General features: G+C 41.0%; 1 protein-coding gene across 3 annotated transcripts in view; it reads right to left on the reverse strand.

Annotated features, from left to right (window-relative positions):
* Window positions 1-26142, reverse strand: part of ARSB (arylsulfatase B) — a 187940-nt gene that overhangs the window by 49043 nt on the left and 112755 nt on the right. The window lies entirely within an intron of this gene.

Raw genomic sequence — 26142 nt, forward strand, 5'->3', positions numbered from 1 at the left:
TGTTACTCCTGTGATTATGCGACTTACGTGGCAAAAGGTACTCTGCAGATGTGATGAAGGTTACGAATCAGTGACCTCAAGATTATCTGGGCAGCTTAACCTAACCACAAGCCTTTTAAAAACAAACATTTCTCTGACTCACAGCAGAAGAGACATCAGACGTTCCAGACCTGAGAGGGATTTGACAAGAGGAAGATTCTTTCTGGCTCTGGGGTAACAGGGCAAAGAGGTGAGAACGGGCTCTAGAAGCTGGGAACAGCCCTGCGGGGAGAACAGGGACCTCAGTCCTACAACTACAAGCAACCGAATTCTGCCAACAATTCTTCCCCAGAGCCTCCAGGTGCAAGCCCAGCCTGACCCACACCTGGACTGCAGCCGGGTGAGTCCCTAAACAGAGAACCCAGTTGAGCCTGCCCAGACCTCTGACCCTGAGAACTGGAAGATGATAAATGGGTGTTGTTTGAAGCTGGGAAATTTGTGGTCATTTGTTACACAGCAACAGGAAGTGAACCCAGCAGCCCTCTGGGAGTGTCTGGAGCAGTGCTCCACATGCCTCCCCACTCTAGTTCACTTCCTTCTCTACTTAGGGAGATAAAGAATGGGCATTCACAGACCAAAAACAAACTCCAGCTCTGGTTCTTATTATTGTTGTCCTTGTTCACTGACCCACTCGACCAACTACTTCATTCTCTCCCCTCTTAGCGCTGCCCTCCCCAAACCTGCACATCTGTCAAATCTTCCATTCTTCCTGCTGTCTAGCTGGGCTTGTACTTGACAGTGAAAGCCTCTGTGCTCCAGCTCTGTCCTTTATGCACCCAGGACCCCACACGGCTTCAACCTAAGCAATTAATTAGAAATACAAATATAGAACTTTTTTTTTTGCAAATTATGTGCAGTGCCTTTTATTTTAAAATTGGTTGGCAAACGACCAAGACCAACGTCTGAACAATAACTTTCGTGGAACAGAAAGACAAAAAAACCCCACCATGACTGGGATGGGGTAAGTTAAAATGGGGGAGGCAAAAGAGGATGCCTCTGAGCTATCCATGAAGATGGGTTTGGACATGGCTCTTTTAAAAACTTTATTGTCCCTTTGCAATGTTTTCAAGTTAAAAAAAAAAGTCACCTCTGTCCTCTTGTAGTGGTCTACAGATCTACACAGATCTGGAGCAATGCAGTGGATGTGCCTTTAAGAATCAGATAATGTGACTTGCATAAAATGGTCTTGAATGGAAATGAGTCAAAGTAAGATCCTTGACATACCACCAGGGCTTCTTAGACTTGAGTATTTGGGGCAAAGACAGCCACCATCTTGGATGTTTTTATTGAGTCTTGAGATAAATATCTGAGATTAAAAACTCCCACGTCTAAGGTTCAGGGGCCTTACCCAAACTACATGGCGCTGGGCAGACCGGCACTCTAGAATCTAGTTCTCTGGACAACACTTCATCCCTTCTTTCTGGAATCCTATCTCCCTTGTTTAAATCGAAAGAATCCATCAAACAAAGCTGCTTGTATTTCTAAGACACAGGGGAAATGATTTTCAAGTGCCTTGCTTGGTCCCCTATCATAACTAATCCCCTCTTTCTCCTTAAGCAGCTTGGCTCAGTCCTCTTTTTAGGGCTAACTATTCTGCCTTGCATTCTAAGTGGCTGTTTATACATGCTCTTCACCCACAGCTCCCTCCAGCTCCTTGGGGCAGGGCCAGGTCCCCTTTATCTTTGTACCTCTCAGGGTCTCCCCAGGGACCATTCAGTCCTTGCTGAAGGAGTCCACTTTGAGCACTGAACTGGATTTATAGTGGAGCTTTGCTTTGCTGTCAGTTTTCAGGTAGGGGCTTAAGGTTCCTTGATCCAGAGAAACAAGGACCAGGCGGCAGCTGCACTCAGCCCACTCCCGGAGACCCCTCATAGGAGGGAAGGGCTTACAGCCCCAGGAGGTGCAAAGCAAGAAGCGGGGGGGGGGGGGGGGGGGGGGTGTGGTGGTTGGGGGTGGGAGGAAGGAGGCTCCAGATGCAGGGGAGGGCGAGCTAATCTCATTTCCCGCCTGGTCCAGCAGCAAGCCGGCTTGCTCTCTAATTTGATCTTTTCTCTGCCTTGGCCAAGGCCAAGTGCATTCCCTGTAGAGCAAGTGTGAAACAATGCAGTTGCTGTTTCAAAGCAGAAAAAAAAGAGTGGTGGTGGGAACATGTGAGGAAAGCATTTTTCCTGATTTATTTTTTTAAATCTATGTGGTGGAAGAAGCAGTCATGAAGATCAAATATGCAGTAAATTCAGAACCGTGAAGGGAAAACATTTTCTATTGTCCTTTAAAATCTTTGACACTTAATCTAATCACTTATTCAGTCACTCAGCAAACTCAGCATATACCCTGATTAGGGCGTGTCTCACTTTGTGCAGCTGGTGTATGTGCTTGTCCCCTAGACCAGAGGGTCTCCAGGGCAGGGACCTTCTCAGTCCATCTTCACATCCCCAGTGGCTAGCACGGTGCCTGGAGGGCAGCCGGCATGCTTCCAGGAGAAGGGAGATGAGCCCAGATGAATGTCACGGAAAGGCCAAGTCACCTCATCCCGAAAAGGAGCCAATGGATTTAGAAATTAGGAGGCTACTGGTGACCTAGAGGGTATTTGAGGGAGAAGGCAGATTGCAGTTGGGTAAAAAGTAAATGGGAGAAACACTCACTAATGGGCACAAATAAGCGTGTTTTAAAAAATTCATCTAAATGTACATTGTTACATGACTGGTGAAAGAAACTACAGAATATTATACAGCAGTTAAAAGAATAAAGTAGATTCATATCAGCGTTTTGCAACCTCGGCGTTATTGACAATTGGGGTGAATAATTCTTTGTTTTGGGGGCTGCCTGTGTATTATAGGATGTTTAGCAGCACCCCTGGCCTCTACCTACTAGATGCCAGGGGCATCTCCGCTCAGGCTGTGACCATCAAAAATGTCTCTAGAAATTGCCCCCATTGGAAGACCACCGCTTTATATGTACTGACCTGGAAAGATCTCCAAGGTAGATCATTGGGTACCAAAAAAAAAAAAAAATGTGGCAAAGAAGTACATTTTATGATACCATTTATGTAAAAAAAGTACTATATATACACACATACATAATTCCATAAATTCATATTATATAAGTATGCACGTCTTCAGTGGTCTAGAAGGACAAAACTGCTAGCAGTGGTCATGTCTGGGGAGGGCCCTGGGGCTGGAGGGGTCACAGTAAATTTTGACTTTATTTGTACTGCCTTGTGTTTTTAAAAAAATGAAAATATACTTTGTGTTAAAATTAAATAGTTTGTAAATGAATGGAAATAGAGGATATGGAGAAAGTACATGCACACTACTCCTTGACAAAGTTTAAAGATGAAGAGAAAGTTGGCTAGAATGAGGCAGAATTAAAGGAAGGAATTTTTAGGATGTGGGAAAATTGAGCACTGCTGACTTCGGTCAATTTACAATTTTGTTTAAAGCATTATGGGGGGGGTAACTTCTAGAATGCTTCCACTTATTAGCTTAAGATTTCAATAATGCTTTGCCAGCAATGACTTTCCCACTACAGTTAAATATGCATGAAATGATAGAATTTCTCTTTCTGTTTTTCCACCGCATGTTTCTTTAATTTGTGTTTCTTTGGTGTGTGTACAGCTTTCTGTAAGTAAAGTGCTGATGCCATTATGGAAACTGTCACTCTTTGGAGTTGGAAAGACCTGAGAATAAAAGCTGACTTTGACTTGTGTTTGGTCTGGCATGGCTGGGGATACTGCAGGAGTGTATTTGTTTTTCATTAATTTGTTTGTCATTTTTCTCCATGATCTATGGAACATTTATTTCCCCTGAAGCAAATGTCAGAGGTTTCTCTTGGTTCTGCTGGGGTAATGAATTGCTGAGAAAAAGAAATTTTTCTTATATGCTATTTGATTGTGGAAGGAGACATTTTGTGACCTTTTGCTATTTTACAGTGATAATGAATTTCCTGACACACATGGAAACTTTGGGCTTCTTTATTAAAATAATAAAGTTTGAGGAATAACTTTGACCGGGACCTTTGTAGAATTAATCAAATACAGATTTTGGAAAATTGATGAATTTGGTCTTTACAGAGACATTCTAATTTATTCCTGTCACCAAGGCAGTACACAGATCTATACCACGTAGAAACATCAAACAATTAACTACAGATCCAAGTCCCAGAACAGAGATTTAGGCGTGTTTGGTGCGAGGAGGAATAGGCTCAGGGACTGTCAGCCTGATCACAGTGTTGCTTTGTTTCCTTTTCCTTTGTTCCTTTTTTTTTTAATTGCAAAAGTATTAGTATATCTTGTAAAAAAAATTGGCCTATACTGAACAGAATGAGAAAGATAATAAAAATCATCCAGAATTCCACTCTCCAGAGCCAGTGGGCCATCATAACATCTTGGCGTATTCCTTCTAATCCTATTTTGATGCCTATATTTCATGTACAATTGAGATGATACTGAATATAAAATTTTATATTCCGTGTTTTTTCTCTTAAATATGAGAAACGTCTGTTTTCATATAATGTTTTGTTTCTCATCTCTAAACACTTTAAAGAAAAACTATACTGAGTCCTCTTAGGATGTTCCAAACAAAGGCATCAACTCATGGGGAAAAAAAGCATAGGTTTTCTTCTTCACAATATGATAGGAACATCCGATTCTACCATTTTTCCCTCTAAATGTGGTAAGTGATGATATGTTTTTCAGATGCTCTGAAATTATAGACATGTCTATGTTTTTAATTTTGAGAGGTGGTAAGAGAAAACGAACCTGCTGAGTCCAGGATGCATGACAAGCTCACATGACGACACTAGGTGAGGATGCTCTGTGTTCCTTGGAGGCAAAGTGACAGAGTGACAGGGTTCCCAGCCCCTGCTTTGACCAGCCACATGGATGCATGCATGTCCAAACCCACACCAGAGTAACCTCTCAGTCATTTACAAAGGCACGAGCACAGGGCATCTTCTTTTCCACACAGCCCCTTTAGCCACCGAGTTTCTCCACATGGTCTCTCTGGGGGTTCACTGGAGTTTCTCTGTACTCATCCCCAATAGTCTGCAAGATCAGAGCAATACCTAGAAGGAGTCAGAACCCACAACCAAGGCAGGGTCTCAGAGAATTTGGGTGAAAGAAGTTGGCGACCCCATTCTTGACTTGGGAACCACTTCCTGGGTGGTATGTGCTCAGTTTACTACCATTTTTGGGAAGCTTGGGTTTTCTTCCTGAATGTTGACAGAATGAAAACATCAGGAACAAAGGGGAAAAGGAGCCAAGTTTCTGAGATAAGTCCTAAAATCTTCACGCCTCACTGGCTTGAATATATTCTGAATTTTTTTCAACAAACACCAGATTACTTTAGGATCAGAAAACAATTTGGCATTTGGATAATGAGAAAAACAATGTAAATTGCTCTCCAACTAGGCTAAATAGGAACTTGGGGGGAAATTTATAAAGACCTATAAAACAGTTCTAAGATTTAAGGTCTCGTATCTGTCTTTAACTGCATATCTCACGACAATATTTAATTAGCCTTAAATATTCATGCAAATCTTTTAAATTGTAAATCTTGAACTTCAAATCCGGTAAAAGTCCTTCCTAGCCTAGGGACCGGCTATGCAAAGGAGGGTCAGAGAAGCAGCAGCACTGGCACCACCTGAGATCTTGTTAGAAACACTGAATTCAGGCCCCCGCCCAGCCCAGCTGAACTGAGTGATCCCCACGTACTCATTCAAGTTTCAGAAGCACTGGTTTAGACTCCGGTAACAGACCAGACTTTTGGAATGCAAGTGTTGTCACCTGGTGGTCACAGATGACTTCTTAGGCGATGCAGGAAAGTTGTTAGTACTGTTCACAGACCGTCTTTCTTCCCCATTAACAACCTAATTTCTAGCTGAATCTTTTCATCGCCACCTCATTGATGGTCAGAAGCTAACCCTGACTGCGGAGAGAGACTATAGTTCAGGTAACTATCTGTGATTTTCTGAGGTGGGAAAACAATGCCAAGATGATTATCCTTTGGATTTGGGGTCAGATTAAATGAGAGAAAAGAGGATGCTTGGTGTGAAAACATCTGAACGACTGGAGTGCTCCACTGATAATACAGTGCATTTTGACGGATACGATCGGGAACTTGAAGGAGTGTGTTTTTCTCTCACTTGCTTACTTCTGCTTCTAGAAATAATGCAGCTTATGTGCAATATAAGTTTTCAAGAGTGCTTACAGCAGGCCTAAGCTCGAGAATATGTTTGCTTTAGCAGTTGGGGGAATTTCAACTCAAACCCAGTTGTTGTTTTTTTTTTTCACATCTTTATTGGAGTATAATTGCTTTACAATGCTGTGTTAGTTTCTGCTTTATAACAGGGTAAATCAGCTATACATATACATATAATCCCATATCTCCTCCCTCTTGCGACTCGCTCCCACCCTCCCTATCCCACCTCTCTAGGTGGTCACAAAGCACAGAGCTGATCTCCCTGTGCTATGCGGCTGCTTCCCACTAGCTATCTATTTTACGTTTGGTAGTGTATACATGTCCATGCCACTCTCTCACTTCATCCCAGTTTATCCTTCCCCCTCCCCGTGTCCTCAAGTCCATTCTCTACGTCTGCGTCTTTATTCCTGTCCTGCCCCTAGGTTCTTCAGAACCTTTTTTTTTTTTAAATTCCATATATATGTTAGCATATGGTATTTGTTTTCCTTTTTCTGATTTACTTCACTCTGTATGACAGACTCTAGGTCCATCCACCTCACTACAAATAACTCAACTTCGTTCCTTTTTATGGCTGAGTAATATTCCATCGTATATATGTGCCACATCTCCTTTATGCATTCATCTGTCCATGGACACTTAGGTTGCTTCCATGTCCTGGCTATTATAAATAGAGCTGCAGTGAACATGGTGGTACATGACTCTTTTTGAGTTATAACCCAGTTGGTTTTTAATTCAACCTTATCACAAAACTTGATGAAGTGCCGTCAAGTTATCTGAGAGAAAGCAGATACTGCACAATGCAAGAGCTGATGTCATCCTTGCAGCTGCCAAACCATCAACAATTTGGAAAGTGAATTTTTTTTAAGGGAAAATATAAAATATGAAAAACATGTAGTTCTTAGATTTGCTTACATGCTCTTCCAAGTGTCTGGTGATTTATGTACCTTTTTTCCATTCTTTTCTAGTTTGGTTTCCACTGTCAATATTTTCATTTTAAAAGAATGTATTGTGCTCAATGAAGAATAAATGTGACCCTTTATAATTTGTAGAAAGATTAAGAAAACTAACCTCACATAAATTTGAAAATATGGTTGAAATTAGAAAAAAGAGGGAAGTTTAGATTTTTCTGTCTCTAACGTTAAAATTTTTAAACATTCGTTATTAACAGAAATCAGGTACTACATTCTAACTTGTCCAAGAAATAACAAAAATCTAACCCTCGACTTTCTTTAAATGAAATATATATCTTACAAATAATTCTTACACCTCAGGCAAATGATTATAAAGGAGGGTGGAACTTGAGCTGAGTTTCTTTCTCTTTCCTCTTGTATTCTTATTTTCTCTTTTGAGAAAAGAGCTAAAAGTCAGGTAAGTACCAAATTATTATCTGGAAGGAGTGAAGAAAGGCACTGAAACGAATTTTGTCTAAGTGGTCAAAATAATCGTGACTTCCTGTTTAAGTCATTATAAATTATACTAATGTCAGACTCTTATTTACCATCAATTAAGCCAAATCTAAGGTTTTTGTCTTACTTTATGAACAAACATTAGCTATTACAAATCAAGTACTCTGGTATCTATATAATCTCTTTTTACAAGATATTTAAATCTTTCCCAAGTCTTTCCTTTTTCCACTTGTTTTTTTGGTTTTGTTTTGCTTTTTGTGTGTGTGTGGTATGCGGGCCTCTCACTGTTGTGGCCTCTCCCGTTGCGGAGCACAGGCTCCGGACGTGCAGGCCCAGCGGCCATGGCTCACGGGCCTAGCCGCTCCGCGGCATGCGGAATCTTCCCGGATCGGGGCACGAACCTGCGTCCCCTGCATCGGCAGGCGGACTCTCAACCACTGCGCCACCAGGGAAGTCCTTTCCAGTTGTTTTTAAATAAAGGACACGTATTTGACCACTGCTTTTTGTTGTGCCACTGCTCTAGACACTTGGGGACAGTTATGAATACAAAAGACAAAACTGTCTGCCCTTGTGGAATTTGTATTTTAATGGGAGAGGAAGATGATAAATAAGTATTTAAAATATAATTATGCCAGATGGTGATATGCACTCTAAAGAAAAGAAATGCAGGTATGGGGTAGGGGAGGGAGGGTGCCTAGAGAGAGCCTAGAACACAGGGCATTGTCAACATTCGTTTCTTTTCTTTATTTTCTTTCATGTGCTTTCTCTCAATTCCCTTACTTAAATCATGTGTGTACCCTGTTCAAAACTGCTTATGTGGACACGTTTAGGAAAGGGGGCAACTAGCACAGGTATCTAACACACCTCACATTTTCAAGGGAGGAGTTAAAGCTGGCTGACAGCTCCTTTCCTGAGAAAATAATCCAGTGCCCCAGGAGATAAGTAAGAGACACACTAGTAGACTTTAACAAACATTTCTAACTTGGAAATCAGGGCAGGTCAGAAGAACAGAATGGAAGCCTCCAAGTGAGAACCTCTTTGATTACTATGGGTCAAGAGTATTAGAAATCACCTATGCCAGGAAGCCCAAGAGCATCTCTAGCACACTAGATGGGAAGATTGCATGCAGGGGGTCCATCCTAATATGGGGTACAGTAGCACAAGGAGAGGAACCTGCATACCTGGAACAGAATCTGGGTAGATGAGAAATGACCATAAAACTGACTCCACATCAATGGCTACATCAAATACAAAGAGATCACCTACAGATTATTTTCCCTTATTAGGATGGCTCAGTGCACCAGACCACTCCTCCTCGGCCACTGGCTATTAGATCACTGAACTAGTTCTCTACACCTCATGTAAACTAGTTCTTCTGTTTTTATAGTTGAGATTATTCCAACAACATACAGAGACGGAACCCAAAGATAATCCATCTATGCCATTTTTAGCAAAAACCAGCTAATTTACACTCAGTAACAAAACAATGCCAGCATGGAACATATTAAAATATACAGAAATATGAAACTATTTCACAACATAAAAGAAGGAGATGAACATACCACTGGAGGCAGAGGCACGGCATACCTGAAAACTATTTAGAGAAAGAGGAAGCTGTCAGCGTCAATTTTGTACAATCAAGTGACATATTAACTCTGTGAAGGAAGAAGCAAAAGATATAACAATAAATCTGGTAATTTTTTCTTAATAAAAAGAGCTGGGAAGCCTATAGAAAGGCAGTGAGGAAAGAGAATTGCCATCTTACATTTTGAAAAGCCATTGGAAGCATAAAAGAGAAGTAGAATGAGATCTGTGAAAAAATAAAATAAAATCAGCAAAGTGGAACTCACCCCAGACTATATGGGAAAAGGGCAAAGACATAAAAATGAGAAGTGAAAAAACATATATATGAAGGAAAAATTTATCTAACACACATGTAAGTTGTGTTACTGCTCAAAAGACCAGAGTACATTTAACAGAGATAAAATCCAAAGACAGATCAGATAAAAATCTCCCTGGGGTTTAAAACAAACAAACAAACAAACCCTGACTTGTGCAGTGCTCACTGTGTACCAGGAAACGCTGATGAACTAAATCCAAACTACATTGGTAATATAAATATTTTTAACTATTAGTACCAAAGACAGAACACTATAATTATCTAGGCAGAGGGAGAAAAACTGGATACCTGCAAAGCAAGGCTATCAGGGTGTACTGAGGTTACTTTCCTGTAATAATAAACTTCAGAGACCATAAGCAATGTCTAAAGAATTGTGAAGGGAAAAATTGTGACCTTGGAATTATTTACCCAACAAAGTTGTCATTATGCATGAAAGTAACAGAAAGATTCTCAAACATTCAAGGCCTCAGAAAGCACACCACCCATGAAATTTCCATTGAAAGAAGATAATTCAAAGATGTACCTAAACCAACCGAAAAAAGAATCAAAATGAAATTTCTATCTCAAGATAAAATTAGTTATAGTAAAAGGAAGCAAACATTGAAATCTATAAAAGTAATTTACATAAAATTAAATTTGTTCTTCACTCCTGCACCCTGGGATCACTTCCCAAGTAAACTGACTACATTCAAGTCTTTGTCTCATGTTCTACATTTTTGTGAATCAAAACTAAGACAGTGATCAAGAATGAATAATTCAATACACGATGCTGAAAATATTAACTGAATAAAACAAATAGTTCTCTAACTGATGCCTCATAGTCAATGTTCATTTCTGGCAGTACGGTGAACTACAAATCTCAATAGAACCTCCCTCCAAAAACAGCAAAACAAGCTATATAGGTTTATTTTTAAAAGAAAAAAATTCAAATGCATTGGTGATGTTAAGAAATTAACCTTGGGACTTCCCTGGTGGTGCAATGGTTAAGAATCCACCTGACAATGCAGGGGGCATGGGTTCTAGCCCTGGTCCGGGAAGATCCCACATGCTGCAGAGCAACTAAGCTGTGAACCACAACTACTGAGCCCACGTGCCACAACTACTGAGCCCATGTGCTGCAACTACTGAACCCCCATGCCTCAAGCCTGTGCTCCATAACAAGAAAAGCCATTGCAACGAGAAACCTGTGCACTGCAACCAACAGTAGCCCCTGATAGCCTCAACTAGAGAAAGCCTGCACGCAGCAACGAAGACCCAACACAGCCAATAAATAAATAAAATTAAAATAAATAAATAAAATTTAAAAAAAAAGAAATTAACCTTGAAAATTATAAGGTGAGGACTCCTGCTTCCAACCAAGTAGGAGAAATAGGAATGGTGGTTGAAAGGTACAAACTTCCAATTATAGGATTCAAAAATTCTGGGGACCTAAAGTATAGTATGGTGAATATAGATAACAATACAGTATTGTGTACTTGAAAGTTACTAAAAGAGTAAACATAGGAGATTGGTTCAAGACGGTGGAGTAGAAGGACGTGCGCTTACTCCCTAGTGCGAGAGCACTGGAATCACAACTAACTGCTGAACAATCATTAACAGGAAGACACTGGAACTCACCAGAAAAGATAACCCACGTCCAAAGACAAAGGAGAAGCAACAATGAGAAGGTAGGAGGGGCACAATCACAATAAAATCAAATCCCATAACTGGTGGGTGGGTGACTCACAAATTGGAGAAGACTTATACCACAGAAGTCCACCCACTGGAGTGAAGGTTCTGAGCCCCACGTCAGGCCTCCAAACCTGAGGGTCTGGCAACGGGAGGAGGAATTCCTAGATAATCAGACTTTAAAGGCTAGCGGGATTTGATTGCAGGAGTTCGACAGGACTAGGGGAAACAGAGACTCCACTCTTGGAGGGCACACATGAAGTAGTGTGCACATCGGGACCCAGGGGAAGGAGCAGTGACCCCACAGGACACTGAACCAGACCTACCTACTAGTGTTGGGGGGTCTCCTGCATAGGTGGGGGGGTGGCTGTGGCTCACCACAGGGACAAGGACACTGGGAACAGAAGTTCTGGGAAGTACTCCTTGGCGTGAGCCCTCCCAGAAACCACCATTAGCCCCACCAAAAGCCGGGTAGGCTCCAGTGTTGGGTCACCTCAGACCAAACAACCAACAAGGAGGGAACCCAGCCCCACCAATCAGCAGACAAGCAGATTAAAGTTTTACTGAGCTCTGCCCACCAGAGCAACAGCCCGCTCTGCCCACCACCAGTCCTTCTCATCAGGAAACTGCACAAGCTTCTTAGATAGCCTCATCCACCACAGAGCAGATAGCAGAAGCAAGAAGAACTACAATCCTGCAGCCTGTGGAACAAAAACCACATTCACAGAAAGATAGACAAGATGAAAAGGCAGAGCGCTATGTACCAGATGAAGGAACAAGATAAAACCCCAAAAAAACAACTAAATGAAGTGGAGATAAGCAACCTTCCAGAAAAAGAATTCAGAATAATGAGAGTGAAGATGATCCAGGACCATGAAAAAAGAATGGAGGCAAAGATCGAGAAAACACAAGAAATGTTTAACAAAGACCCAGAAGAATTAAAGAACAAACACCTAGAAGAATTAAAGAACAAACAAACAGAGATGAACATTACAATAACTGAAATGAAAAATACACTAGAAGGAATCAATAGCAGAATAACTGAGGCAGAAGAACGGACAAGTGACCTGGAAGACAGAATGGTGGAATTCACTGCCATGGACAGAATAAAGAAAAAGAATGAAAAGAAATGAAGACAGCCTAAGAGACCTCTGGGAAAACATTAAACTCACCAACATTTGCATTCTAGGGGTCCCAGAAGAAGAAGAGAGAGAGAAAGGACCCAAGAAAATATTTGAAGAGATTATAGCCGAAAACTTCCCTAACAAAGGAAAGGAAATAGCCACCCAAGTCCAGGAAGCTCAGAGAGTCCCAGGCAGGAAAAACCCAAGGAGAAACACATCGAGACACATAGTAATCAAACTGACAAAAATTAAAGACAAAGAAAAATTATTGAAAGCAACAAGGGAAAAACAACAAATAACATACAAGGAAACTCTCACAAGGTTAACAGCTGATTTGTCAGCAGAACCTCTACAAGCCAGAAGTGAGTGGCATGATATATTTAAAGTGATGAAAGGGAAGAAACTACAACCAAGATTACTCTACCCAGCAAGGATCTCATTCAGATTTGATGGAGAAATCAAATCAGACAAGCAAAAGCTAAGACAATTCAGCACCACCAAACCAGCTCTACAACAAATGCTAAAGGAACTTCTCTAAGTGGGAAACACTAGAGAAGAAAAGGACCTACAAAAACAAACCCATAACAATTAAGAAAATGGTAATAGGAACATACATATTGATAAATACATTAAACGTAAATGGATTAAATGCTCCAACCAAAAGACACAGGCTTTCTGAATGTACACAAAAACAAGACCCATATATATGCTGTCTACAAGAGACCCACTTCAGACCTAGGGATACATACAGACTGAAAGTGAGGAGATGGAAAACGATATTCCATACAAATGGATATCAAAAGAAAGCTGGAGTAGCAATACTCATATCAGATAAAATAGACTTTAAAATAAAGAATGTTACAAGAGACAAGGAAGGACACTACACAATGATCAAGGGATCAATCCAGAAAGAAGATATAACAATTATAAATATATATGCACCCAACATAGGAGCACCTCAATACATAAGGCAACGGCTAACAGCTATAACAGAGGAAATCAACAGTAACACAATAATAGTGGGGGACTTTAACACCTCACTTACACCAATGGGCAGATCATCCAAACAGAAAATTAATAAGGAAACACAAGTTTAAAATGACACAATAGATCAGCTAGATTTACTTGATATTTATAGGACATTCCATCCAAAAACAGCAGATTACACTTTCTTCTCAAGTGCACACAGAACATCCTCCAGGATAGATCACATCTTGGGTCACAAATCAAACCACAGCAATTTAAGAAAATCGAAATCATATCAAGCATCTTTTCTGACCACAATGTTATGACATTAGAAATCAATTACAGGGAAAAAAATGTTAAAAACATAGACACATGGAGGCTAAACAATACGTTACTAAACAACCAAGAGATCATTGAAGAAATCAAAGAGGAAATCAAGAAATAGCTAAAGACAAATTACAACGAAAACACGATGATCCAAAACCTATGGGATGCGGCAAAAGCAGTACTAAGAGGGAAGTTTATAGCAATACAATCCTACCTCAAGAAACAAGAAAAATCTCAAATAAACAATCTAACCTTACAGCTAAAGGAACTAGAAAAGAAGAACAAACAAAACCCAAAATTAGCAGAAGGAAAGAAATCATAAAGATCGGAGCAGAAATAAATGAAATAGAAACAAAGAAAACAATAGCAAAGATCAATAAAACTAAAAGCTGGTTCTTTGAGAATAAACAAAATTGATAAGCCTTTAGCCAGACTCATCAAGAAGAAGAGGGAGAGGACTCAAATCAATAAAATTAGAAATGAAAAAGGAGAAGTTACAACAGACACTGCAGAAATACAAACCATCCTAAGAGACTACTACAAGCAACTCTATGCCAATAAAATGGACAACCTGGAAGAAATGGACAAATTCTTAGAAAGGTATAACCTTCCAAGATTGAACCAGAAAGAAATAGAAAATATGAACAAACCAATCACAAGTAATGAAATTGAAACTGTGATTAAAAATCTTCCAGCAAACAAAAGTCCAGGATCAGATGGCTTCACAGGTGAATTCTATCAAGCATTTAGTGAAGAGCTAACACCCATCCTTCTCAGTCTTCTAAACAATTGCAGAGGAAGGAACACTCCCAAACTCATTCTATGAGGCCACCATCACCGTGATACCAAAACCAGACAAAGATACTACAAAAAGAGAAAATTACAGACCAATATCACTGATGAATATAGATGCAAAAATCTTCAACAACATACTAGCAAACAGAATCCAACAACACATTAAAAGGATCATACACATTGATCAAGTGAGAATTATCCCAGGGATGCAAGGATTCTTCAATATTCGCAAATCAATCAATGTGATACACCATGTTAACACATTGAAGAAGAAAAACCATATGATCATCTCAATAGATGCAGAAAAAGCTTTTGACAAAATTCAACACCCATTTATGATAAAAACTCTCCAGAAAGTGGGCACAGAGGGAACGCACCTCAACATAATAAAGGCCATATACGACAAACCCACAGCAAACATCATTCTCAATGGTGAAAAACTGAAAGCATTTCCTCAAAGATCAGGAACAAGACAAGGATGTCCACTCTCGTCACTATTATTCAACACAGTTTTGGAAGTCCTAGCCATGGCAATCAGAGAAGAAAAAGAAATAAAACGAATACAAATTGGAAAAGAAGAAGTAAAACTGTCACTGTTTTCAGATGACATGATACTATACATAGAGAATCCTAAAGATGCCACTAGAAAACTACTAGAGCTAATCAATGAATTTGGTAAAGTTGCAAGATACAAAATAAATGCACAGAAATCTCTTGCATTCCTATACACAAAAGATGAGAAATCTGAAAGAGAAATTAAGGAAACACTCCCATTTACCACTGCAAGAAAAAGAATAATATACCTAGGAATAAACCTACCTAGGGAGACAAAAGACCTGTATGCAGAAAACTATAAGACACTGATGAAAGAAATTAAAGATGATACAAACAGATGGAGAGATATACCAGGTTCTTGGATTGGAAGAATCAACATTGTGAAAATGACTAAAGTACACAAAGCAATCTACAGATTCAATGCAATCCCTATCAAATTACCAATGGCATTTTTTATAGAACTAGAAAAAGAAACTTAACATTTGTATGGAGACACAAAAGACCCCAAATAGCCATAGCAGTCTTGAGGGAAAAAAATGGAGCTGGGGGAATCAGACTCCCTGACTTCAGACTATATTACAAAGCTACAGTTATCGAGACAATATGGTACTGGCACAAAAACAGAAATATAGATCAATGGAACAGGATAGAAAGCCCAGAGATAAACCCATGCACATATGGTCACATTATCTTTGATAAAGGAGGCAGGAATGTACAGTGGAGAAAGGACAGCCTCTTCACTATGGTGCTGGGAAAACTGGACAGGTACATGTAAAAGTATGAGATTAGAACATTTCCTAACACCATGCACAAAAATAAGCTCAAAATGGATTAAAGACCTAAATGTAAGGCCAAAAACTATCAAACTCTTAGAGGAAAACATAGGCAGAACACTCTATGACATAAATCACAGCAACATCCTTTTTGACCCACCTCCTAGACAAATGGAAATAAAAACAAAAATAAACAAATGGGACCTAATGAAACTTCAAAGATTTTGCACAGCAAAGGAAACCATAAACAAGACCAAAAGACAACCCTCAGAATGGGAGAAAATATTTGCAAATGAAGCAACTGACAAAGGATTAATCTCCAAAATTTACAAGCAGCCCATGCAGGTCAATATCAAAAAAACAAACAACCCAATCCAAAAATGGGCAGAAGACCTAAATAGACATTTCTCCAAAGAAGATATACAGATTGCCAACAAACACATGAAAGAATGCTCAACATCATTAATCATTAGAGAAATGCAAATCAAAACTACAGTGGAAGAATCAATATTGTGAAAATGACTAAACTACACAAAGCAATCTACAGATTCAATGCAATCCCTATCAAATTACCAATGGCATTTTTTACAGAACTAGAAAAAAAAACTTAACATGTGTATGGAGACACAAAAGACCCCAAATAGCCATAGCGGTCTTGAGGGAAAAAAACGGAGCTGGAGGAATCAGACTCCCTGACTTCAGACTATACTACAAAGCTACAGTTATCAAGACAATATGGTACTGGCACAAAAACAGAAATATAGATCAATGGAACAGGATAGAAAGCCCAGAGATAAACCCGTGCACATATGGTCAACTAATCTATGACAAAGGAGGCAAGGATATACAGTGAAGAAAAGACAGCCTCTTCAATAAGTGGTGCTGGGAAAACTGGACAGGTACATGTAAAAGAATGAAATTAGAACACTCCCTAATACCATATACAAAAATAAATTCAAAATGGATTAGAGACCTAAATGTAAGACTGGACACTATAAAACTCTTAGAGGAAAAGATAGGAAGAACACTCTTTGACATAAATTACAGCAGGATCTTTTTTGATCCACCTCTTAGAGTAATGGAAATAAAAACAAAAATAAACAAATGGGACCTCATAAAACTTAAAAGTTTTTGCACAGCAAAGGAAACCATAAATAAGACGATAAGACAACCCTCAGAATGGAGAAAATATTTGCAAATGAAGCAGTTGACAAAGGATTAATCTCCAAAATTTATAAGCAGCTCATGCAGCTCAATATCAAAAAAACGAACAATCCAATCCAAAAATGGGCAGAAGACCTAAACAGACATTTCTCCAAAGAAGATATATAGATTGCCAACAAACACATGAAAGAATGCTCAACATCACTAATCATGAGAGAAATGCAAATCAAAACTACAATGAGGTATCACCTCACACCAGTCAGATGGCCATCATCAAAAAATCTACAAACACTAACTGCTGGAGAGGGTGTGGAGAAAAGGGAACCCTCTTGCACTGTTGGTGGGAATGTAAACTGATACAGCCACTATGGAGAACAGTTTAGAGGTTCCTTAAAAAACTAAAGATAGAACTACCATACGACCTAGCAATCCCACTACTGGGCATATACCCTGAGAAAACCATAATTCAAAGAGTCATGTACCACAATGTTCATTGCAGGTCTATTTACAATAGCCAGGACATGGAAGCAACCTAAGTGTCCATTGGCAAATGAATGAAGAAAATGTGGCACATATATACAATGGAATACTAGTCAGCCATAAAAGGAAATGAAATTGAGTTATTTGTAGTGAGGTGGTTGGACCTAGAATCTGTCATACAGAGCGAAGTAACTCAAAAAGAGAAAAACAAATACAGTATGCTAACACATATATATGGAATATAAAAAAAAAATGGTCATGAAGAACCTAGGGGCAGGATGGGAATAAAGATGCAGACCTAGTAGAGAATGGACTTGAGGACGTGGGGAGGGGGAAGGGTAACCTGGGAGAAAGTTAGACAGTGGCATGGACATATATACACTACTAAATGTAAAACCGATAGCTAGTGGGAAACAGCCACACAGCACAGGGAGATCAGCTCGGTGCTTTGTGACCACCTAGAGGGGTGGGATAGGGAGCGTGGGAGGGACATGCAAGAGGGAAGAGATATGGGGATATATGTATATGTATAGCTGATTTACTTTGTTATAAAGCAGAAACTAACCCACCATTGTAAAGCAATTATACTGCAATAAAGATGTTTAAAAAAATAAAATGATAATATTAAAAAAGGAAAAAAAATTAGGTAATGAAATAATATATCAGATGATCTGCATTCTGTAAGAATGTGTGCGTATGTGTATGTCTGTCTGTGAGTGAGGGTGTGGAGGGGAGAGAGAGACAGAAGAGAAAAAGCACACCAAACATTAATATTAACAGTGCTTTCTTTGGGGTGGCAGGATAGTGGAATTAGAGTGATTTTTACATTTATCCCTGAGCGTTTCTATATTTTTCAAAATTTCTAAACAAATACCCTCCCATGTATTATTTGTGTGAAAAACAAACAGGGAGCTTCCCACTGCAAACAGGATCAAGGCTAATCTCCTTTGTCTAACACCCTATCCTTATTTATCTTTTGCATCTCTTCTTTCCTGCCTTCCCTTTGCCCCCAGAACAATTTTACTCACACACCCTTTTACTGACACACTTCTTCGTCCTGGAATTGATCTCCACTTCAGGAAATCTTACAACCATGTTCAGAGCAAGGCTCCCTTCCTTTCACGAACTAGCCTTGCACAGCAAGGGCAATGACCTGGCAGTTAATCAAGCAGAACTGGTAACATCTCTACCACGGTTGACTTCAACTGTATTTGATTCTCTTTTAACTTTTTGTATGTTTTTGTTCTTCTCTTCAACTCGATTATAAGCACTCTTTGTATTTTTCATCAAGTCTAGTGCAACAGAGTAGTTATCTGTGGTAGACAAAATAATGGTCCCCCAAAGATATCACCTGTAAGCAAGTGACCAGAACCTGTATGTGAGGTTAGATGGCAAAGGGGAATTCATACTGCAGATGGAGTTAAGGTTGCTAATCAGGTGACCTTAAAATAGGGAGAGTATCCTGGATTATTCAGCTGGGACTAATGTAAGCACAAGAGTTCTTAAGTGGCAGAGATGGATGGAAGAGGTCAGAGGAGGAGATGTGATGACGGAAGCAAGGCTGGAGTGATGTGCTCTGAGAAGGACTCAACTCTTCACTGCTGGTTTTGAAGATGGAAGGAGAAGATGGAAGAAGGAGGCCACGTACCCAGCAAGGCAGGCAGCCTCTCAAGGCTGGAAAAGACAAGGAAATGGATTGTCCCTTAGAGCCTCCGGAAAGGAATGCTGCCCTGCTGACACCCTGGATTTCTGTCCAGTGAGATCCATATTTGTTTTTTTTTGCGGTACGCGGACCTCTCACTGTTGTGGCCTCTCCCGTTGCGGAGCACAGGCTCTGGACGCGCAGTCTCAGCGGCCATGGCTCACGGGCCCAGCCGCTCTGCGGCATGTGGGATCCTCCTGGACCGGGGCATGAACCCGTGTCCCCTGCATCGGCAGGCGGACTCTCAACCACTGCACCACCAGGGAAGCCCCTGAGATCCATATTTTAACCCAGATAAATTTCTGTTGGTTTAAGTCGTTCAGTTTATGGTGATTTGGTCCAGCACCGACAGAAAATTAATACAATGTTAACTATTATTTTCTTTCATTCACATTAAAATTAAGAAAGATAAAACCAAAGTTGTTGAAATAATAAATTTAAAACTATACATTCTGAGGAAGTCTACCTTAATCACCCCAAATGCCTCTCATTATTTCTTCATTTCTCCTTATGCCTATGTGTTTGATTTATTATCGCTTATCATTTGTTGCTACTTTATTTTATAATTGTGTTAATACCATTTCATGGGTATATATATTTTTCCTCTGATTCAAAAGGCTCTTCAGAAGCACGGACCATGTATTTATTCTCTAGGTATTTGCTGCCAGTGGTAGCAGATTTTATTCTATAAATGCCTGATTACTAACATCTTACATTATGGGTTACTTAAGGCAGACCATGTCCTCAGCTTTCTGCAGCGTACTTCTCAGAAATGTTTTAAAAACTTTCATTTCAGCCTTACACAAAAGTATCTTAAAGCCCGTAAAAAATCTGACCAGATTAGTCAACATTTAGAAAGTGGACTTAATACACTTTAATTCCACTGGATTTGTCCCATAAAATTTAGTGAGGTTTTATGTTTTTCCAGAATTTTACGGTTGACAATTTCAAGAACGGTATATATCTTTACCCTTACAGGCTGTAAGACTGGGGAATTGAGGTAGGAAGATGTCTGGTCTAGACTGGGAGAGAAAGGAGACAGTCTGGACATCCCCAAATCTTGAAGAGACCTGGGTACAAAGAAGGCTCCAGTGTGGAGGGTGGAGTGGGCACAGGGGCTGGACCTGAAAGGGACTATTTGGACGGTAGTCTATTTCTGTGTTGAGTATCAAAATCAGCATAGACCTTCTAATAAACTAGAATTGTCAGGCTACTCTTGGAAGCCATTGCTAAAATTTCTAAGCTCTACCAGAATTAAAGAAAAGTAACCAAATAAATAAGCGGTCAGTTGGGAATGAGAGGATTTGGCATCATCGTAACCCTGGGGGAAGAAAGAAAAGCTGATGTGTAAATGGGGTTTTGGGCAAGTAACCACATGGCCAGATGCCCTTCTCCCAGAGGTAGGCCCAGCCCAAGCCCTTCAAGTCAGTTTCTGTTATCTGGCCCTGAGAAGTCTTAAAAAAGGTGCTTACCCTGATTTCTCCAAACATAAAATTGGGGCAGTGGGATTTGCCATTTCTGTGTAGTCTAGGCCTGTGGTGAGGATTAATTAGTGTTTTTAAAGTGCTGTGGGTTTGGTTTGGTTTATTTATTTTCTCAGGACGAAAGCCAGTACGCCAGCACCAAGTGTTAACAGCAAAGGTTTGATGTATGTTACTTGAGATGCACTGTGTGAAGTGGGGCGGATGGGAAACGAAGCTTGTGGGACTGCCTTCGGCATCAAAAAGGCCACATTTCCAAACCCATTTAGTACTCCCCAAAGTGAAGGAGGCAGAATAAAAGGCTTTGAAAATTAAAAAGGAGAAAAGTTATCTGTGTTTAGGCTCTGGGATTGAGGGTATGTACCAACCCAGACCAAGGAAAATTTGACGAGCTGCTACAGAAAAATATTGGCAGCTAGAGAAGACACAAAATTCTGCTAACTTTGTGACAAGCTGTAAAATGAGCTCCTATATTTGATAGAAAGAATGGAACTCAGGCAGTCAGTGTATCAGGGCTAATAGCTGAGGACAAATGCTGTCACATGCTAGCTTCTCTGACCCAGGACAGGTGGGCATAGGGACCAAGAACTCTGGTATGGCCCATACCTCCACTCACTAAGAACCCAGCAACCTTCTAGATATTACAATCTCATAAGAACCCTCTAAGCTAGTTTTTAGAAATAAATCTTTATGGCTTTATTCCCGATTATGGAAGTAATGCGTGCTCATTACTAAAAAATAAAACTGCAGAAATACATAACATAAAAAGTGCAGACACTGCACCTCCAATCCAGCAGCCAGGATATAGGCTGTTAGTTATTGTTTGGACATATTTACAGGTGATAGCTATAACTGTTTCCAATTTATAGGTGATGAAACAGATAACTCAAAGAACTTATCCACCGGCTCACAGGAAATAAGTCAAAGCTGGAATTCAAATTCAGGTCTTTCTGACACCTCGGAACTCTGTATGTTCCATTAGGCTACACTGCCCTATCCCCACACCCTGCTCCCTCATCCCACCACCATCCTCAAAAGTAATGACTACAAGGCACCAACCGGGTTTCCATAACTAGCTTTACAAAGAGGAGCTTCCATCACCCACGGCGTCAGGTTACATGTGAAATAGCAAGGTTAGTGCCACAAGGAGATCTGTTTTCCCAGCCTTGTTTAAACGTATAATCCTCCATCAACATGCTGTTATTTGAGTGAGATGATTATACTTTTCCATCAAAACCAGTGTAGAACAGAAAGCAAAGAGACCCCTGAAATCAGTAGATCATATCTTATATGTGAGGCCTGGACCTGGAGAGCTCCGGGTTCCAGGTCTGTTATCTCTTAGTTGTTTGTGACCTGGTGCCTCAGTTTCTCCATCTGGATTGTAAAGCGGGTGGATGAACTGACTGCCAATGTGCCTTCTAGTGGCTGGAATGACGGGCAATCTCACTGACGGCTGGTGGGCCTCATGTATCCCACCTAACTTCTAAAATTCTGCTCAACATCTTATTTCAGGCTGAAAGAAAGTTGTCCTGTGTTGTGACTTCTCAAATATGCCCAGAAAGAAATGAACATGCTTTGAAAATAATGTACAAGGTTATTGTTCTTTTTTTTTTTTTTTTTTTTTTGCGGTACGCGGGCCTCTCACTGCTGTGGCCTCTCCCGTTATGGAGCACAGGCTCCAGACGCGCAGGCTCAGAGGCCATGGCTCACTGGCCCAGCCGTTCCGCGGTATGCGGGATCCTCCCGGACCGGGGCACGAACCCGTGTCCCCTGCATCGGCAGGCGGACTCTCAACCACTGCGCCACCAGGGAAGCCCTTGCTAGAGTTATTCTAATTAAATGAGTGGATGATAACGAATTTAAATGACTAGTTCATTAGCACTCATTCTTTCAGTATGTCTAAATCTCCTATACATAAGGCATCGAGAGAGCTATACTGATGAAACCTTGCCCTCCATGAATATAAATAACTACAGTATGAAGAAGCAAGAGCTCAGTGTCTCAGGATGCTCCGGAGAAACTCAAGGGACTGTAGTTTGGAGGAATCAGGCAGGGCTTCATGGAGCAGTAGGGATGTGACCTGGGCCCCCGAGAAGGGTCAGAGTAGCAAAGGAAGATGGCGGACGGCATTGCAATGGTGCTGAGGGGTTGCTTCGGCGGAAAGACAGAGGTTGTAAGAGGCAGGCTAAGGAGTCTGCCTGTGGCTGTAGGCAGTTGGCAACCACTGACAGCCATCAAGCAGGGAAGTGAGGGGCTGTGTCTGTGTTCTCTTCCAACAAAACCTAAAGCCTACGTGATTTCCAGTACGTACAACTGTACCTAGCACGTCGTGGGCAGGCAGTATCTCCTGAATGAATCATCTCAGAAATGGCAACCTAATGTCAGGGAATGGATTTGAATTTGCTCTTAAGAGGAAACACGGAGCAGCGCCAAGCATGCAAACCTGGACGACTCTTGGATCTCGAGTATGGACCTGGCAATTTCAGCCCAGAAAATGCACGCGTGAGAGAGGGGAGGGAGCGAAGACTGTTCTTTCACCCTGTAATCACGAGCAGAAATAACATCCCATTATAACCTTTAAAGAGAAGAGGCCCTTTCAATGAAATAGTAGCAATGCTGTACAGAATCACTTTGAAGACTTGGCCTTTGGTGTGGAAAATGCTAACATCTGTCAGGGCCCTTCGTCTCTAATCAAGCTTCTGCCAGCAGAGTCTAAGTGCTTTCTACGTGTGCACGTGTGTAGGGTTATCTACGTACACGTTACACAATTGGACAGACGTGAGAATTCTGACGATTCACAGAATGCCACGTCTGACTTCCAAGGTGAGCTGTGCTCACAGGTGGAGGTGGTAGCATCTTTACCTCAGAACAGCCCAGGTCAAACCTGGGGCCTGTAGGATGAGAATATATATATTTTCTCTAAGGCTAACTAATGCCTTTGAAATCATTTCTCCTCCTGGTTTGAGGTAGGCTGACTAGAACCGAGGGGAGCCACAGAGCTTGGAGCTGGAGTGCCTCAGAATCAGGGTGAGTGGAATTCACACCTGTAGGACCTCGGAGCCTAATCTGGAATCACAGCTGCTCCCCACCACGTTGGATGTTTTCAGCCTTTCCCATTCCATCAGCTTAAACGGTACCGTCCCCTTCCCTCAGGCTCCCGCCCAGGTTTCCTCCACAGCCCACTCTGTACTGCTGAAGGAAGACACTGAGTCAGGTCAGCCTGCTAGAAAGAAACACTTTAAAGAAATGGGGGGGGGGGGGCGGGGGGCGTCCACAGGGGGAGAATAAATCTTAGGATCTTAGAAAGGAAGGAGGAAAGAAAAAGATACTATGTGAGAACATGTCCATGCAAGGTCACCTGAGAACAAAACCTCTGAAGATGAATAAAAAGTTTCCTCAAAGCACACAGGAAAGCAATTACAGCCCCCATGTGTGACACTGGCCATGGGAGCCGGTGGCAGGGGAGATAAAAGTAGAGCCAGATTTGGGGGCACTGAGAGAGCCCGTGACCAATGCAACAATGAAAGGGAGCCTTCCAGGAAGGCAGGGATGGGAACAGAGCACAAAGAACAGGAAGAAGCAGCAGCGCCCTCAACTCAGAGGGGAAGTCAGGCTGAGCTGAGACTGGGGCAGGGGCTTTGTCCATATGTATTTGTCCATCAGGGAGGTCTCGGGGAAAGGAATGAGGAGGGCAGGGAAAATGCCACATCATCTGATATTTTCAATTAGGGGAAGGGTGAGGGTGGGCATGTATATGCTGAATAAATTGTTTCAAATATCTGTATGTGATAATGTTAATTAAAATAAAAAGTAGCTTGTGAGTGTTATTTTTTTTTTTTAGGCACAAAAGGTAGGACGGGAGCTCAGGGTTTAAGAGGAGACTGTGAATTGCCATCTGGAGGCACTTTTAGGTTCAAGTCTAAGAGACAATAAAACAGAGACTTTAACCTGTTGATCTGTTCATCACTAACAAATATTTATTGAGAACTTCGTATGATGGTAGGCCTCGTGCTATGCACTGGGAATGCGGCCGTAAATGAAAAGGGTACAGATCCTGTCTTCATGGAGTTTCTATGCTTTTTTTGGATTCTACACTTTACTGTTAATATTTAAAATGGGGGTAAAATATACATAACATGAAATTTACCGTCTTAACCACCATCGTTCAGTGGCATTAAGTGCATTCACATTGTTGTGCTACTATCACCACCATCCAGCTCCAGAACTCTTTTCATCTTGTGAAACTGAAACTCTATACCCACTAAAAAGCAGCAACTCCCGTTCCCCTCTCCACCTAATCCCTAGAAACCACCATGTTCCTTTTTGTCTCTGAATTTGACTATTCTCCGTACCTGCTGTAAGCGGAATCATACAGTACTTGTCTTTTTGTGATTGGCTTATTTCATTTACCATACTGTCCTCAAGTTTTCACCATGTTGCAGCATATGTTAGAATTTCCTTTCTTTTTAAGGCTGAATAATAATATTCCATTGTATGTATGTCACACATTTTGTTTATCCATTCCTCTGTCAATGGACATTTGGGTGGCTTCCACCTTTTGGCTATTGTGAATAGCGCTGTTCAAGTCCCTGGTTTCTGTTTTTGGGGGTATATATCCAGGTATGGAATTGCTGGATCATACGGTAGTCCTGTTTTTAATTTTTTGAGGAATTGCTATACTGTTTCCATAGCAGCTATACCATTTTACATTCCCACTAGCAATGCACAAGGGTTCCAGTTTCTCCACATCTCCATCAATTGTTGTTATTTTCCTTCCTCCATTCCTTCCTTTCTGTCTGTAGCCATTCCAATGGGTAGGATCTATGGTTCTTCGAGACATCTTTATGCTTTATTGTAGAATCTCCTGGTCTACGGGAGATTCTATGACTTCTGGGGTGTGTTTGTGTATGTGTGCGTGTGTGTACACTAGTCTTTTTTGGAAATATTTTTACTATTAGTACCCAAGCCACAACCTACCAAGAGTATGTGGCCATGAAAAAACCCTAACTCCACAAGTAGGAAGGGCCTCTGCGGGTGCCCTCTACTCTTAGAATAAGAGGGAGGTGATATAGATGTTAAAACCCAAGAGGCCAGATTTTGAGGGATCTGGTCCTACTTGGAAGGGAGGGCTTCCCTGGGAAAAGTCTAACATCGATTCCTCTAATTCATGACAGGAGGAGACATTGGTCCACCACTGCCGACAAGACCAGCTAAAGGAGACAGTGCAGGTGAAAAACTGGAATGATGCAGTGATGTTTTAGAATGGGGATCAGAAAGGTGGGCAGGATGTAGTAACAGCAAAATCATATAATATTCACATTACTCTAGTGCTTACAATGTTCCTAACATTATCACGTGTATTCATCTATTTACAGCCATGTCTTTGGCTACACCACTGCTTATTAACACGTGCACCTTTTCCAGCAGGGTGAAAAAGGAGAAAGTGAGGAAGCAGCTTGCTCCCTTGAGGTCCTCTGTATACAGAAACCCATAGAATGCTGAAGCTAGAAGGGACCTTAGAGGTCACTTAATTCAGTCTTCACCTCACAGATGAGGAAGTGACAA

This window comes from Tursiops truncatus, chromosome 3 (assembly GCF_011762595.2).
Source record: "Tursiops truncatus isolate mTurTru1 chromosome 3, mTurTru1.mat.Y, whole genome shotgun sequence".
NCBI lineage: Eukaryota > Metazoa > Chordata > Mammalia > Artiodactyla > Delphinidae > Tursiops > Tursiops truncatus.